Source organism: Ambystoma mexicanum, chromosome 2p (genome assembly GCF_040938575.1).
Source record: "Ambystoma mexicanum isolate Mex_15411 chromosome 2p, UKY_AmexF1_1, whole genome shotgun sequence".
Classification (NCBI taxonomy): Eukaryota; Metazoa; Chordata; class Amphibia; order Caudata; family Ambystomatidae; genus Ambystoma; species Ambystoma mexicanum.
This window is the reverse complement of record NC_090923.1, coordinates 51,006,047-51,023,279: the sequence shown is the minus strand read 5'-3', so window position 1 is coordinate 51,023,279 and position 17,233 is coordinate 51,006,047. Positions and strand designations below refer to the sequence as shown.

Genomic DNA, 17,233 nt, shown 5'->3' with positions numbered 1-17,233 from the left:
TTTAAATCAGCCAGCCAAGTCACCCCCTGCCGTGGCAGCCCCCTCAGCCAAATACCAGAGACTAAGGACAGCTCCAGTGCTGTCCGCCGTGGTAGCAGGTATCCTGCAGCCATTGACCTCCTCCGACTGATCAGGTAAGTCATATCTGTGTGTGTTGTATTGTGCTGTGCTCAAATTCTTAGCCACCAACTTTGCTGTGAGCGCTCCCTTGCATCGTAGGTCCATGCATCTTGTTCCGTTCAACCTCCTGCGCTTCCCTTCCTTCCTCTCGCATCTCAGCCCTTCCCTCTTCGATCTATTGTGTACTAGTCTAACACTGTCTGGTGCTCCACTGTTTTTCTGGAATTATTTTGCATTGCTTGCATTCTTCTTCTAGGTTCCTGTTATGTTCTGTGCCTTCTTGACTATATTATTGACTGTATTGACTTGGTGTTTGCTCTCTACGGTTCTTGATGTTGTGTTGCTATCCACGGTTTGTGGCATCACACTGCAGTTGCCTGCATTCTTCACTTCTAGTTCCCCAGCTGTCCTCCGTGTTTTCATTTCGTTCCTGTATTGCATCTGCTTTATTTTCTTCCAGGTTCCCTGTTGTGATTGGTGCTTAGCCTTGGTTCTGTACTACATGTACATTCTCTACTTCCAGGTTCCCTGTTGTGATTGGTGCTTAGCCTGGTTCTGTACTACATGTACATTCTCTACTTCCAGGTTCCCTGTTGTGATTGGTGCTTAGCCTTGGTTCTGTACTACATGTACATTCTCTACTTCCAGGTTCCCTGTTGTGATTGGTGCTTAGCCTTGGTTCTGTACTACATGTACATTCTCTACTTCCAGGTTCCCTGTTGTGATTGGTGCTTAGCCTTGGTTCTGTACTACATGTACATTCTCTACTTCCAGGTTCCCTGTTGTGATTGGTGCTTAGCCTGGTTCTGTACTACATGTACATTCTCTACTTCCAGGTTCCCTGTTGTGATTGGTGCTTAGCCTGGTTCTGTACTACATGTACATTCTCTACTTCCAGGTTCCCTGTTGTGATTGGTGCTTAGCCTGGTTCTGTACTACATGTACATTCTCTACTTCCAGGTTCCCTGTTGTGATTGGTGCTTAGCCTTGGTTCTGTACTACATGTACATTCTCTACTTCCAGGTTCCCTGTTGTGATTGGTGCTTAGCCTTGGTTCTGTACTACATGTACATTCTCTACTTCCAGGTTCCCTGTTGTGATTGGTGCTTAGCCTTGGTTCTGTACTACATGTACATTTGTACATTCTCTACTTCCAGGTTCCCTGTTGTGATTGGTGCTTAGCCTGGTTCTGTACTACATGTACATTCTCTACTTCCAGGTTCCCTGTTGTGATTGGTGCTTAGCCTTGGTTCTGTACTACATGTACATTCTCTACTTCCAGGTTCCCTGTTGTGATTGGTGCTTAGCCTTGGTTCTGTACTACATGTACATTCTCTACTTCCAGGTTCCCTGTTGTGATTGGTGCTTAGCCTTGGTTCTGTACTACATGTACATTCTCTACTGCCAGGTTCCCTGTTGTGATTGGTGCTTAGCCTTGGTTCTGTACTACATGTACATTCTCTACTTCCAGGTTCTGTACTACATGTACATTCTCTACTTCCAGGTTCCCTGTTGTGATTGGTGCTTAGCCTTGGTTCTGTACTACATGTACATTCTCTACTTCCAGGTTCCCTGTTGTGATTGGTGCTTAGCCTTGGTTCTGTACTACATGTACATTCTCTACTTGGTTCTGTACTACATGTACATTCTCTACTTCCAGGTTCCCTGTTGTGATTGGTGCTTAGCCTGGTTCTGTACTACATGTACATTCTCTACTTCCAGGTTCCCTGTTTTGATTGGTGCTTAGCCTGGTTCTGTACTACATGTACATTCTCTACTTCCAGGTTCCCTGTTGTGATTGGTGCTTAGCCTGGTTCTGTACTACATGTACATTCTCTACTTCCAGGTTCCCTGTTGTGATTGGTGCTTAGCCTTGGTTCTGTACTACATGTACATTCTCTACTTCCAGGTTCCCTGTTGTGATTGGTGCTTAGCCTGGTTCTGTACTACATGTACATTCTCTACTTCCAGGTTCCCTGTTGTGATTGGTGGTTAGCCTTGTTCTGTACTACATGTACATTCTCTACTTCCAGATTCCCTGTTGTGATTGGTGCTTAGCCTGGTTCTGTACTACATGTACATTCTCTACCCCCAGGTTCCCTGTTGTGATTGGTGCTTAGCCTTGGTTCAGTACTACATGTACATTCTCTACTTCCAGGTTCCCTGTTGTGATTGGTGCTTAGCCTTGGTTCTGTACTACATGTACATTCTCTACTTCCAGGTTCCCTGTTGTGATTGGTGCTTAGCCTGGTTCTGTACTACATGTACATTCTCTACTTCCAGGTTCCCTGTTGTGATTGGTGCTTAGCCTGGTTCTGTACTACATGTACATTCTCTACTTCCAGGTTCCCTGTTGTGATTGGTGCTTAGCCTTGGTTCTGTACTACATGTACATTCTCTACTTCCAGGTTCCCTGTTGTGATTGGTGCTTAGCCTTGGTTCTGTACTACATGTACATTCTCTACTTCCAGGTTCCCTGTTGTGATTGGTGCTTAGCCTTGGTTCTGTACTACATGTACATTCTCTACTTCCAGGTTCCCTGTTGTGATTGGTGCTTAGCCTTGGTTCTGTACTACATGTACATTCTCTACTTCCAGGTTCCCTGTTGTGATTGGTGCTTAGCCTGGTTCTGTACTACATGTACATTCTCTACTTCCAGGTTCCCTGTTGTGATTGGTGCTTAGCCTGGTTCTGTACTACATGTACATTCTCTACTTCCAGGTTCCCTGTTGTGATTGGTGCTTAGCCTTGGTTCTGTACTACATGTACATTCTCTACTTCCAGGTTCCCTGTTGTGATTGGTGCTTAGCCTGGTTCTGTACTACATGTACATTCTCTAGTTCCAGGTTCCCTGTTGTGATTGGTGCTTAGCCTTGTTCTGTACTACATGTACATTCTCTACTTCCAGGTTCCCTGTTGTGATTGGTGCTTAGCCTTGTTCTGTACTACATGTACATTCTCTACTTCCAGGTTCCCTGTTGTGATTGGTGCTTAGCATTGGTTCTGTACTACATGTACATTCTCTACTTCCAGGTTCCCTGTTGTGATTGGTGCTTAGCCTGGTTCTGTACTACATGTACATTCTCTACTTCCAGGTTCCCTGTTGTGATTGGTGCTTAGCCTTGGTTCTGTACTACATGTACATTCTCTACTTCCAGGTTCCCTGTTGTGATTGGTGCTTAGCCTTGGTTCTGTACTACATGTACATTCTCTACTTCCAGGTTCCCTGTTGTGATTGGTGCTTAGCCTTGGTTCTGTACTACATGTACATTCTCTACTTCCAGGTTCCCTGTTGTGATTGGTGCTTAGCCTGGTTCTGTACTACATGTACATTCTCTACTTCCAGGTTCCCTGTTGTGATTGGTGCTTAGCCTTGGTTCTGTACTACATGTACATTCTCTACTTCCAGGTTCCCTGTTGTGATTGGTGCTTAGCCTGGTTCTGTACTACATGTACATTCTCTACTTCCAGGTTCCCTGTTGTGATTGGTGCTTAGCCTGGTTCTGTACTACATGTACATTCTCTACTTCCAGGTTCCCTGTTGTGATTGGTGCTTAGCCTTGGTTCTGTACTACATGTACATTCTCTACTTCCAGGTTCCCTGTTGTGATTGGTGCTTAGCCTTGGTTCTGTACTACATGTACATTCTCTACTTCCAGGTTCCCTGTTGTGATTGGTGCTTAGCCTTGGTTCTGTACTACATGTACATTCTCTACTTCCAGGTTCCCTGTTGTGATTGGTGCTTAGCCTTGGTTCTGTACTACATGTACATTTGTACATTCTCTACTTCCAGGTTCCCTGTTGTGATTGGTGCTTAGCCTGGTTCTGTACTACATGTACATTCTCTACTTCCAGGTTCCCTGTTGTGATTGGTGCTTAGCCTTGGTTCTGTACTACATGTACATTCTCTACTTCCAGGTTCCCTGTTGTGATTGGTGCTTAGCCTTGGTTCTGTACTACATGTACATTCTCTACTTCCAGGTTCCCTGTTGTGATTGGTGCTTAGCCTTGGTTCTGTACTACATGTACATTCTCTACTTCCAGGTTCCCTGTTGTGATTGGTGCTTAGCCTGGTTCTGTACTACATGTACATTCTCTACTTCCAGGTTCCCTGTTTTGATTGGTGCTTAGCCTGGTTCTGTACTACATGTACATTCTCTACTTCCAGGTTCCCTGTTGTGATTGGTGCTTAGCCTGGTTCTGTACTACATGTACATTCTCTACTTCCAGGTTCCCTGTTGTGATTGGTGCTTAGCCTTGGTTCTGTACTACATGTACATTCTCTACTTCCAGGTTCCCTGTTGTGATTGGTGCTTAGCCTGGTTCTGTACTACATGTACATTCTCTACTTCCAGGTTCCCTGTTGTGATTGGTGCTTAGCCTTGTTCTGTACTACATGTACATTCTCTACTTCCAGATTCCCTGTTGTGATTGGTGCTTAGCCTGGTTCTGTACTACATGTACATTCTCTACCCCCAGGTTCCCTGTTGTGATTGGTGCTTAGCCTTGGTTCAGTACTACATGTACATTCTCTACTTCCAGGTTCCCTGTTGTGATTGGTGCTTAGCCTTGGTTCTGTACTACATGTACATTCTCTACTTCCAGGTTCCCTGTTGTGATTGGTGCTTAGCCTGGTTCTGTACTACATGTACATTCTCTACTTCCAGGTTCCCTGTTGTGATTGGTGCTTAGCCTTGGTTCTGTACTACGTGTACATTCTCTACTTCCAGGTTACCTGTTGTGATTGGTGCTTAGCCTTGGTTCTGTACTACATGTACATTCTCTACTTCCAGGTTCCCTGTTGTGATTGGTGCTTAGCCTTGGTTCTGTACTACATGTACATTCTCTACTTCCAGGTTCCCTGTTGTGATTGGTGCTTAGCCTTGGTTCTGTACTACATGTACATTCTCTACTTCCAGGTTCCCTGTTGTGATTGGTGCTTAGCCTTGGTTCTGTACTACATGTACATTCTCTACTTCCAGGTTCCCTGTTGTGATTGGTGCTTAGCCTGGTTCTGTACTACATGTACATTCTCTACTTCCAGGTTCCCTGTTGTGATTGGTGCTTAGCCTGGTTCTGTACTACATGTACATTCTCTACTTCCAGGTTCCCTGTTGTGATTGGTGCTTAGCCTTGGTTCTGTACTACATGTACATTCTCTACTTCCAGGTTCCCTGTTGTGATTGGTGCTTAGCCTGGTTCTGTACTACATGTACATTCTCTAGTTCCAGGTTCCCTGTTGTGATTGGTGCTTAGCCTTGTTCTGTACTACATGTACATTCTCTACTTCCAGGTTCCCTGTTGTGATTGGTGCTTAGCCTGGTTCTGTACTACATGTACATTCTCTACTTCCAGGTTCCCTGTTGTGATTGGTGCTTAGCATTGGTTCTGTACTACATGTACATTCTCTACTTCCAGGTTCCCTGTTGTGATTGGTGCTTAGCCTGGTTCTGTACTACATGTACATTCTCTACTTCCAGGTTCCCTGTTGTGATTGGTGCTTAGCCTTGGTTCTGTACTACATGTACATTCTCTACTTCCAGGTTCCCTGTTGTGATTGGTGCTTAGCCTTGGTTCTGTACTACATGTACATTCTCTACTTCCAGGTTCCCTGTTGTGATTGGTGCTTAGCCTTGGTTCTGTACTACATGTACATTCTCTACTTCCAGGTTCCCTGTTGTGATTGGTGCTTAGCCTGGTTCTGTACTACATGTACATTCTCTACTTCCAGGTTCCCTGTTGTGATTGGTGCTTAGCCTTGGTTCTGTACTACATGTACATTCTCTACTTCCAGATTCCCTGTTGTGATTGGTGCTTAGCCTGGTTCTGTACTACATGTACATTCTCTACTTCCAGGTTCCCTGTTGTGATTGGTGCTTAGCCTTGGTTCTGTACTACATGTACATTCTCTACTTCCAGGTTCCCTGTTGTGATTGGTGCTTAGCCTGGTTCTGTACTACATGTACATTCTCTACTTCCAGGTTCCCTGTTGTGATTGGTGCTTAGCCTTGGTTCTGTACTACATGTACATTCTCTACTTCCAGGTTCCCTGTTGTGATTGGTGCTTAGCCTTGGTTCTGTACTACATGTACATTCTCTACTTCCAGGTTCCCTGTTGTGATTGGTGCTTAGCCTTGGTTCTGTACTACATGTACATTCTCTACTTCTAGGTTCCCTGTTGTGATTGGTGCTTAGCCTGGTTCTGTACTACATGTACATTCTCTACTTCCAGGTTCCCTGTTGTGATTGGTGCTTAGCCTGGTTCTGTACTACATGTACATTCTCTACTTCCAGGTTCCCTGTTGTGATTGGTGCTTAGCCTTGGTTCTGTACTACATGTACATTCTCTACTTCCAGGTTCCCTGTTGTGATTGGTGCTTAGCCTGGTTCTGTACTACATGTACATTCTCTAGTTCCAGGTTCCCTGTTGTGATTGGTGCTTAGCCTTGTTCTGTACTACATGTACATTCTCTACTTCCAGGTTCCCTGTTGTGATTGGTGCTTAGCCTGGTTCTGTACTACATGTACATTCTCTACTTCCAGGTTCCCTGTTGTGATTGGTGCTTAGCATTGGTTCTGTACTACATGTACATTCTCTACTTCCAGGTTCCCTGTTGTGATTGGTGCTTAGCCTAGTTCTGTACTACATGTACATTCTCTACTTCCAGGTTCCCTGTTGTGATTGGTGCTTAGCCTTGGTTCTGTACTACATGTACATTCTCTACTTCCAGGTTCCCTGTTGTGATTGGTGCTTAGCCTTGGTTCTGTACTACATGTACATTCTCTACTTCCAGGTTCCCTGTTGTGATTGGTGCTTAGCCTTGGTTCTGTACTACATGTACATTCTCTACTTCCAGGTTCCCTGTTGTGATTGGTGCTTAGCCTGGTTCTGTACTACATGTACATTCTCTACTTCCAGGTTCCCTGTTGTGATTGGTGCTTAGCCTTGGTTCTGTACTACATGTACATTCTCTACTTCCAGATTCCCTGTTGTGATTGGTGCTTAGCCTGGTTCTGTACTACATGTACATTCTCTACTTCCAGGTTCCCTGTTGTGATTGGTGCTTAGCCTTGGTTCTGTACTACATGTACATTCTCTACTTCCAGGTTCCCTGTTGTGATTGGTGCTTAGCCTGGTTCTGTACTACATGTACATTCTCTACTTCCAGGTTCCCTGTTGTGATTGGTGCTTAGCCTTGGTTCTGTACTACATGTACATTCTCTACTTCCAGGTTCCCTGTTGTGATTGGTGCTTAGCCTTGGTTCTGTACTACATGTACATTCTCTACTTCCAGGTTCCCTGTTGTGATTGGTGCTTAGCCTTGGTTCTGTACTACATGTACATTCTCTACTTCTAGGTTCCCTGTTGTGATTGGTGCTTAGCCTGGTTCTGTACTACATGTACATTCTCTACTTCCAGGTTCCCTGTTGTGATTGGTGCTTAGCCTGGTTCTGTACTACATGTACATTCTCTACTTCCAGGTTCCCTGTTGTGATTGGTGCTTAGCCTTGGTTCTGTACTACATGTACATTCTCTACTTCCAGGTTCCCTGTTGTGCTCTTTTCTTTCTGATGGTTCTGTACTGCATCTGATTTGTAGGTCTTATTTTTTGTTGTGCCCCCCTCCCTTTTTTGTGACCCCCTGTGCCTCCCTCCTGTCTTGCTCTCCTGCTTCACCTCCCCTCCCTGCTTCCCGGGGTGGGCTCCCCTCTCCCTACCCCCGTCTTTCTTTTTTGCACCCCCTATGGTGCTCTCTGTCTCACCTATCTTTTCTAACTACTTTTCTATCGACTATCCTATCCCTCTCACTAGGTCTGGCAGGAAGAAGCGCAAAGGGGACATCCTGGTCTCCAACCCAGGCCTCCCTATCGCTGATATCTATTCCAGTGCTTCCTCCAGACAGACCCTTACCGACATACTCTTTGTCGTTCATTCTCCAGGCCTATGAACCCCCCATATGGTCTCTGTTCGCTCTCCTTTTTCCTCTTCTACCATTAATGGTGGCCCCTGGTGGGATACCCTCCTGACCCCCTTCCACTCCTCTAAGACCATCATTAATGTCTACTTAAATGGCACCGTCTTGGTCCAGAGCCTTCAGGACAATATCCTCCTCTTTGATAGATGCTTCCTGCGCATTATCAACTTCCTTTCCTCTCCTGCTAACCCTTCTTACCCCTCTCTGGCTCCTCTGCCGCTTCCTTCCTCTGCCACCTCCTCGGCACCCCCTGATGCTTCTCTGGCCATCCTGTTGCCTCCCTCCTCTGCCAAGCCTCTGGCACTCTCTTCTCTCTCTCTGACTACCCTACCTCCTCTTCCTTCCTCCTCTGGCCATCCTCAGGCACCCCCAACACTTCCAGTCAGGGCCCCTCACTACTATTCACGTCTCAGACATTCTATCTGGAGGTTTAAGAGTGGAAGCTGTCTAAGGTTTGGGCTGGTAACTGAGGCTGAGTCCTGTTTTCAGGTGGTGATGAATTGGGTATCTGTGATTATTCCTTAATGTTTCTTTCAGGAAGCCTTTGTTTCCTCAGGGCAAGATGGAGGCTCAGTTCAGCAGCATTGATTGGCTAGGCTGGGAGTGTAATAGTTTGGAATCATTTTCAGAATTCTAAACTGCCTTTCAACCAACCATCAGAGCAGGTCACAGCTTTTTAAACTGCAGTAATATAAGATATAAAACCCTCCATAGATTAAGAAGAAACACTTTGAGGAAGTAACGAGAGAATAAATGTCAGAGTATAAATATAGTTAAGAAGCAAGTTACAGAACATTTCTGAAGCATTGCCTAGGAAGAACATAATTCAAATTAGCAGTAACAGAAGAAGAAAGCTAAGGGAACTTCAACTCTCAAATGTTTAACGTTTTGTTTCTTGAAGAAAATGAAATTTTGTAAAAAGTTTTAATGAACATATTTCAAGAAAAGGACTTGTTTAGGGCTTTCATAAGAAGTGAAGGATGTTAATTGAATGTACCAAAGTTATAAGGCGTTGCACGCGAAGAGTCACCTGAACATCAATTTCAAGTCAACTAGACACGCATTTAAAAAATACTAACAGAGGCGAGCGGTAGAGCGTTGCCGAGCCATTAACTAACACACTAACTTGATGCAGTACACAGATTGACAGTTTAAACATTTTACTTGTGTTTTCCTTTCTGTCTGTGCTAAGCGCGTTAAGATATCCGCCGGGTGCTCAAGGAAAGGACCTAAAGGCATAGGCGTACGTGCCGTGAATTTTGTCCGGAAAGGAGTTTTCGATGTGCGGATTTGCCGGCGACATCAACTATTTCTCAATGCAGACTTCATAGCTGAGAATAGATTTCAGAGTTCTAGTTTAAGTAAGCAAACATTAGTTTTAAGAAGTGCGGACTCGCACAACATTTGGAAATTTACAGTAAAGTACACATTAGTTCAAAGCATTGCGGACTCGCGCAACGTTTGAAGGTTAAGGTAACAAAAACATTTGTTCTAAGCTGTGCAGACACGTGCAACATTTTGAAGTTGTAAGAAAGGAAGTAGAATACCATTTTAGAAAAGTTCCAAGTTTGGATAAAGGCAAGAAGCAGTAGCAAAAGAAACTACCAAGCAGCCTTCTTCAGCAAAGACATTGGGCCTCATTACGAGTTTGGAGGTAGCCATGGTGCTATTAGCGCCATGGCTGCCTCCAAACCCGTGTCTGGGTCCGTTTAGTCGGAATGGGGACTTACCGGGTCATTCCGACCTTGGAGGACCCGGTAAGTCCCCATTCTGAAAACCATTCCCCATTCCCATTGGAGCCCCCATAGGGCTCAATGGGAATGGGGAAGGGGCTAATAACGGGCCCGCAGATAGCGGGCCCGTTATTAGCTCCCTGGTCCCTTAGCGGCTCCCGCTAAGGGCGGTTGGTAAAACCAGCCGGCCTTAGTGGGGCCCGCTAAGGGACCTCGGAATGCGGCGGTAGGGGGTTAATGGCACCGGCATCCTTACCGGTACCGTTAACCCCTTCCTGCACCACTTATAATGATGCCCATTATAAAAGAGTTTAAGCACTACAGCAGTTTTTCAACTATTTAAGAGTTTTATCAGCAAAGCAAGCACAGGCAGCAGGTATTGAAGGGAAGTTGGGTTGAAATAGTAAACCAGAAGAACTGTTGAGCTGCAGAAGATTAGTGATATGATATGATATGTAACATGTTTCTGATACATTTTTAGGTCTTCTTCAAAACAGTCCGTACTAAGGAGCGAGCAGGAGACGAGGGCTATAGACAAAATCTGCGTTTGTTGTTTTATCCACTTCGCCTTTCCCCTTGGGTTTGCCAGCTTGATAGTTATACCAAATGATTATTAGGCCGGCAGGCTTAGGGCGTCTGGTGGGCTATCATCACTCCTGCAGGAATTCTCGATCTGGACCTTACACTTCCGCAGGTTATACCTCTGGCCTGTAACCCTCCCCAGAAGTCCTTCAAATGTGGCAGCCTGCTCCACATCGCTACTCTCAACTCTCATTCAGCTGTCAAACACTCCTCTGACATCTGCCATCTCCTGGAAGAGCTTGATTTGGATGTGCTGGCTCTCACCGAGACTTGGTTCACGGCCAGCTCTGTCACGAGTTTCGACACTCTCCTTCCCAATGGCAACAAGATCCTCTCTGAATCCAGAACCAATCCTCCTGGTGGGGGTGTATCCTTAATTTTCCCAGAGTGGATCCCTGCTTCTATCATTCCAATGCAGCACTACTCCTCTTTTGAATGCCTAGCGTGCAGACTCTCCATCTCTCCTGGCATCTCTCTCACTGTGGGCACTATCTACAGGCCACCTGGCCAGGTCGCTCTCTTCCTCACTCAGTGGGCTGACCTCTCCTCCTCGCTCCTTGCCTCTACCTCCCAACTTCTCCTCCTCGGAGACTTGAACGTCCACCTGGATGCTACCAGCCCTTCTTCAGGACTCTTTTGCAACCTCTGCGATTCTCTCTCTTTTCTACCCTCTGACTCGACACACTCTGCAGGGCATACCCTGGATGTTCTGTTTTCTTCAGACCTCCCCTTCCCAACCCTCTCAGCACTCCTCTCTTTTGGAGTGATCACTTTCTCCTTTCTTCCCACATCTCTCTCTCTTCCCCGCAGGTCATGCCGACTCCAGCACTGCCTCCTACATTCTCAGTCACCCGACCCATGAAGTGTGTGTCAGTTGAGGCTTTCGCTGCTACTTTTTCTCCTTCTCCTGTACCTTTGGCTGACTCACACACTGGCACAGCCCTATCTAACCTTCATCTTTCTATCTCTAACACTCTGGATATCCATTCCCCTGTTATGAGGATTCACGTGAAGCCCAAATCCAAGTGCAACTGCAATACAGACTCTCTGTCCTCTCTGAGAATAAAGCCTACATCCAAGCCCTGCATCTCTGCGGCATCTAACAACTTGACCGAACTTTTCAAAATCAGCTAGGAGCTGGCCAATCCTGCTGCAGTCTCTACCTCTCTTGTTCCCTCCCAGGCCCTCTGCACGGTCTTGGCCTCTCATTTTACTACTAAAACTCAGGACATCCTGTCCACCTTTCTCTACCTCCTCCTCCTCTACCACTCCTGGCCTGTCTGAGGCCGTCTCTCCTCCTCCTTTCTCCTCCTTTCCCCTGTTCACCCCTGAAAATGTTTCTAGACAAGTCCGATTAATGAAAGTCGCATCAAAGCACACTCTCCCCTGTTCATCCAGAACAATCAAGGACCACATGGACACCCTTGCTCCAGCCTTGGCGGATTTCTGAAATCACTCCTTTGCCACTGGAACTTTCCCCTCCCCCCATTAAGCACTCTCTTTGGCACCCCCTTCTAAAGAACCCCTCGGCCGATCCTTCCTCTCTAGCTAACTATTAACCAATCTCTGTCACTGCTTTCCTGGGCAACCTCTTGTCCATCTCCCAGCTTAATCTACATACTGAATCTGTTGGTTGCCTGCATGATCACCAGTCTGGTTTCAGTGCTGCCAGAAGCATGGAAACTGCTCTCCTGAACACCCGTGAAGACCTGCTCTCCTATCTTAACTCTAATCTCCCTTCTGTCCTCATTCTCCTTGATCTATCCTCTGCTTTTGACACGGTAAATCATTCCATCCTGCTCAATCTCCTCCAGGACAACCTTAGCATTACAGATCAGGCCCTGGCCTGTTTCACCTCCTTTCTTATCGACCGGCCCTCTCAGGTCCAACTGGGGTCTTTTCTCTCTTCTATATCTGTACTTGTGATGTTCCCCAGGGGTCTAACCTCTCACCCTGGCACTTCAACCACTACCTAGCACCTCTTGCCCACTGCATCGCTACTTTCTGATCCAATGTTCAATGTTATGTGGATGACACTCAGCTCTCTTTTATTGAACTTCAACAAGGGTGTGATAAATGCCTGTCTAATCCTAAATCTACAGATTGGAGCAAGCCACGAACATCAAATAATAATAATTCAGTCCTAGTGGAGTCTCGTCAAAATAAAAGTGCCTATACTAAAAAAAAACATTGCCAATCCTTACTGCTAAATACAAATAGTGTGGGGTAGTGTTCATCAAAATGAATAAAGTGTTCACAAATGATATGCCAGGATGTTCAGGCCGTTGGCCTCCCTTCCCCACATTTTCAGCATGGGACAAGGCGGTTCACTCGATCAAAGCAGACACTCTGGTTCCTCTGACACGAGGATGCATTTCCATTACCAGCATCAGGGCCTTCTGTGCCCAAGTCTCTTTACTTCAAAGTCTCTTAACTCAGAGTGCCTGATGTACCAAAACCAAACCCAAAGTTCCTTTCCTTCTGTAAATACTCAATTCAGGTGATTCACCCTGGATCCCCCTCAGCTGGGCTTAGATCTCTTTTTATACCTCAATTGTTACTATGCAACCCCCTCTTCCGGGCTCAGATCCCCTTCTCCAATGTCCATAGGAACAATCTATCTTGGGTGACTCACGGTCCACCCCGGATCCCCCCAGCTGGGTTCAGATCCTTTCTCTTGCACAATTAGTCTCCCTCAGCCGGGCTCGGACCAATTGCAGTTCATATTAACTATCAAAGACTTTCGAATGTGCACAGGATTTAGCTTGACCCGTTGCAGGACCACTTCGATTTCACAATTCACAATTTACATTTGCCACCTCTCAGTTGGATTCCTAACAGAGACCTTTGAATGAACACCCACTTGGTGCCTGACCACTCTTTATACAGTATGTATCTTGGTTTCAAAAGTTCAGTCACTCCTTTGATGTTCAATTATATCCGCATCGCTCATCCTCCATACAATCTTGCCGCTTGCAACCTTGGTTCTAACACAGACCGGTTTGCTATCAATCTTCAGACTCACTAGAGGTGCTGACTTTACTGGCGCTGCTTTGTTGTAGGAGCCAAGGACAGTACCACGGTGGTAAACACTCCTCCCCGCCTTGGCTATTGATGTGGGAGAGCCCCAGGTGCCTCTGATGCACAATGCAGGTTTGTTCAGCTTTAGTCCAAGGTATTAGGTTTCTTAAATTCCAAGGCTCGTGAAAGTAGTGTTTTTTCTCCGAAAAGGTCAAGGGCACTTCCCTCCTTGCAACCATCTCTGGTCTTGCTGTCGTCCTCCTCATATTAAACTGCCATCTTCGAACTGCTGCTTCCTTGTGTGTTTTGCATTGCTCAGAGTGTGCTTCTGTGCTATGCCTTTTATCGGTGTGGGGACGTGTGATGGTAGTCAGGTGAGTGTAATGATCATTAATTGCCTGACTCTGCCTGACCATTGTGTTGGGACAAGTCAGGGATACGGATCGGGTGTTAGTCCGTTTTCTCTCACAGTGAGCTGTCCTTGAGAAAGTGTTCATGTCTGGTAAGAGGAGTGTGGGGGTGAATTCCTAAGTATCCTACCTGGTAGGATGGGGAAAAGGTGTTACAGGGAAGGGGATACCTCGTCTCACCATCCGGTGACCCACTCCCACTCCCCGAAGACCCCTCATCCAGGTGATCCTCCCACACTGGTCCACCCCTAGGAACTGGATCCAAAAGCGATGGCCGTGTCTTGGTCACCAGGATGACAGATCCTCAGGGGCTAGCTGTTGAGACACCTTCTGGTTTCTCACACATCCCTCATGGCAGGGACTGCTTGGTATTTGGACAAATAAATTGTCATTCAATGTTTTCCTACAGGAATGTTGGCATTACACTGAGGATGTATGGTCTGTATAAGGAGCAGTAATGGGGGACGCAGTTAGTCTCTGTGAGAGGGGTTAGGGATTTGAAAAACCTTTTAAGGGACAAGAAGGCTAGGTACTAGGGTTTGCAACTGCAATTGTTATTTTCTACTTTTTGCTCATTATTAGTGTTTGCGACTACTGTAACAAATGCCCAAATACAGCAGCATGAAAAATGAAATGTTTCCTTGGTCCTCAAAGAAGAAACAAATCATTTGTTTTAATCTGTGCTTTACCCTTTCCAAAAAGGAAGGACATTTTGAGAGACAATGGGCCTCATTACGACCCTGGAGGTAACCATACCACTTTTTGTGGCATGGCTACCCCCATTCCGGGTACCGGGTCCGGGTTCCCTGAAGGTGGAAATACTGGGCCATTCCAAACTTTTTGAATATCTAACGAGCAGAAATGATGGAAGTGACCTAAAGAGTTTCAAAAGAAAGTTTTTTTGTTGTCCTACACGTTTAGACCACTAACTCAGGCTGTGTGGGGTTTGAACCTCGCTGAAACTATTACATTGTGAATTTCCCAAATATTAAGACTTACTTAGAAGACTTGTCACATGCAGTAGTCAGTTCGCTGATACTTTGAACAGTCATTCTTGTGTCTCCTCAAGACTGGTTGTCACAAGGACGTTTCTAGAATGGCAGGGGAAAGGAGGTGAAGTTAGTAACTGATACTTTTTTGAATGGGAGTCTGGGCTACCCACTGTCGCATGGTATTCATGTCATCGACTTCATGAAGGTGAAAGCAGGATACAGTCCTGCTAAAAATCAACCATACATGAGGTTAGGAGAGCTACATATATGTGAACCCGCTTAATTTGCAGAAGTAAACATTTTCTCTTCTGCTGTTCAACAGTAATCAACATGAAAAATAACAACTGAATATGAAAACTGTAAAGACTGAACCATCTTGTAATGTGTAGTAGCCACTGTTCTATCCACGTAGCTCACATAATACATGTGCCCCTGGCTTTGACGGGATCTGTAACAGAATGTTAAAAGCTCATACTAACCAATGAGCGAAGATAATGATCACACTATTCAATACCATCTTGACAAGGAAACAATTTTCAGGATCATGAAGAAATCAATTATAGTCCCTATATTCAAGAAGGGAGATCGACAAAATCCTTCAAACTATCGGCCCATAGCTTTGCTTGATGTCATCCGGAAGGTATTTGAAAGATTGGTGCTAAAAAGACTTGCTAAAGTGGATAAAGGAAAATACTATGTATGACATTTTCCAATCCAGCTTCAGAGCTCGGCCTGGGAACCGTACCTAACTTAGTCACCTTATCCATAATCAAGGAAACAGCGCTGGCCTCCAATCAACCAATTTTTCTTGCATACATCGATTTTAAACTGCCATTTGATGCAGTTGATCGCACCATGTTTTGGGCCAAGATGAACGAGTGGGGTTGTCCAACACACTTGCTGGAAATTGTAAAAAATGTATACTCGGGAACAACGGTCCAAATACGACTTAAGCAGCAAGGCCTTGTGACTCGTCACATAAAAACAATTCTCAGCCTGAAACAAGGATGTGTTTTGGCATCAATTGTATTCAATCTTTTCATAAGAGATCTTGGTTTCCACTTAGTGAAAGTATGAGCATTTCCTCCTCGCCTCTACAATGGTTACTATATGTCAATGACTTGGTCCTTATGGACCAAACCCCTATTGGTTTGCAAAGATAACTAGATGCACTACACACCTACTGCCAAACTAACAGATTAACAATCAACATCAAGAAATAAACATTATGATTTTCACACCAGGTGAGCGGGAAGAATTGACTAGACTGCGATGGAACCTTCATGGTGAACCTGCAGGCATAGTCTCTGAATATAGATATCTGGGTCTCGTTATTAATACAACTCAAACTGATACGCCACGGAGAGAGAGAATTTCAGAGCTAAGGCAGACACTGCAGCATCACAGACATTTATAATAAATAAGAAATGTGGCCTCTTTCCCTGTCTACCTCTGATACTCTTTTATAAACAGAAAGCCGTTCCAATATTAACTTGTTGAGCAGAAGCAACACTAATTGGAAAGCCCTCATACTGGAACAGATTAGAAGGCATATTTTGGAAAAAAACACTGAGCCTTCCAAACTGCGTACCTATTCAGATTCTCAGATACGAGATGGGTTTGCTATCACTTGAAGCAATTGCCAAATGGATAGCTTTGTCTTTTGTAAGAAAAATCATCACCGGACCACAGGATTCGATATTTAGCGTACATAGCATCCGAATCTGTAACAATCATCCATCATAGCTAAATGGAAAACTCAATATTTGAACTGGTTAGATGAAATTGGATCTGCTTGGGAGACCCTACGAAACAGACCTGACGCTGTAAAAATTAAAATGTGGAGAACTGACTGGTGAATGCCAGAGATATAAAACATTTAAAAATGTTTGATAAGAGCTAAAGGCATGGAATGTCCTCCCAAGCTACCCACAATACTTCCCATGCGGTCGCAGATAGATGAACTTCCTGAGATTTCATTTAAAGCTATGGAAATCTCACAAAATATTGGCGTCTAGAAACCCTTAGCAGAACCTGCATCCCTCTGTCGTTTCCGTGGTAATCAGATTGAGACACTTTATAAAGCCTTGTCAGGAACTTAAAGATCCAAGAAATATATTATTTCATGAACATTTTAAGTATTTCATAAGTATAACAGAAAAAGCAATCTGGGGAATGAGTTTTAAAGGAACGTCTGTATCGCTGATTTTAGAGCCGCTGAGATTCTTAGAATTCATCAAAATTGAAACTTGAATTAAGAGCTGTTGAACAATTTTAATTTCCTTGAATTTTATATTATCAAATGTTTTACTCTAGTACTGTATTTAAAAATGTCTTCTTTTAAAGTGTACATTTTTTCTTATGTAACCAAATACACTAATAAAATAAAATAAAATAAAA

At 44.8% G+C, this 17,233-nt stretch overlaps 1 protein-coding gene across 1 annotated transcript in view; it reads right to left on the bottom strand.

Moving 5' to 3' along the window:
- Positions 1–17,233, bottom strand: part of LOC138566189 (SRSF protein kinase 3-like) — a 244,358-nt gene that overhangs the window by 128,327 nt on the left and 98,798 nt on the right. The window lies entirely within an intron of this gene.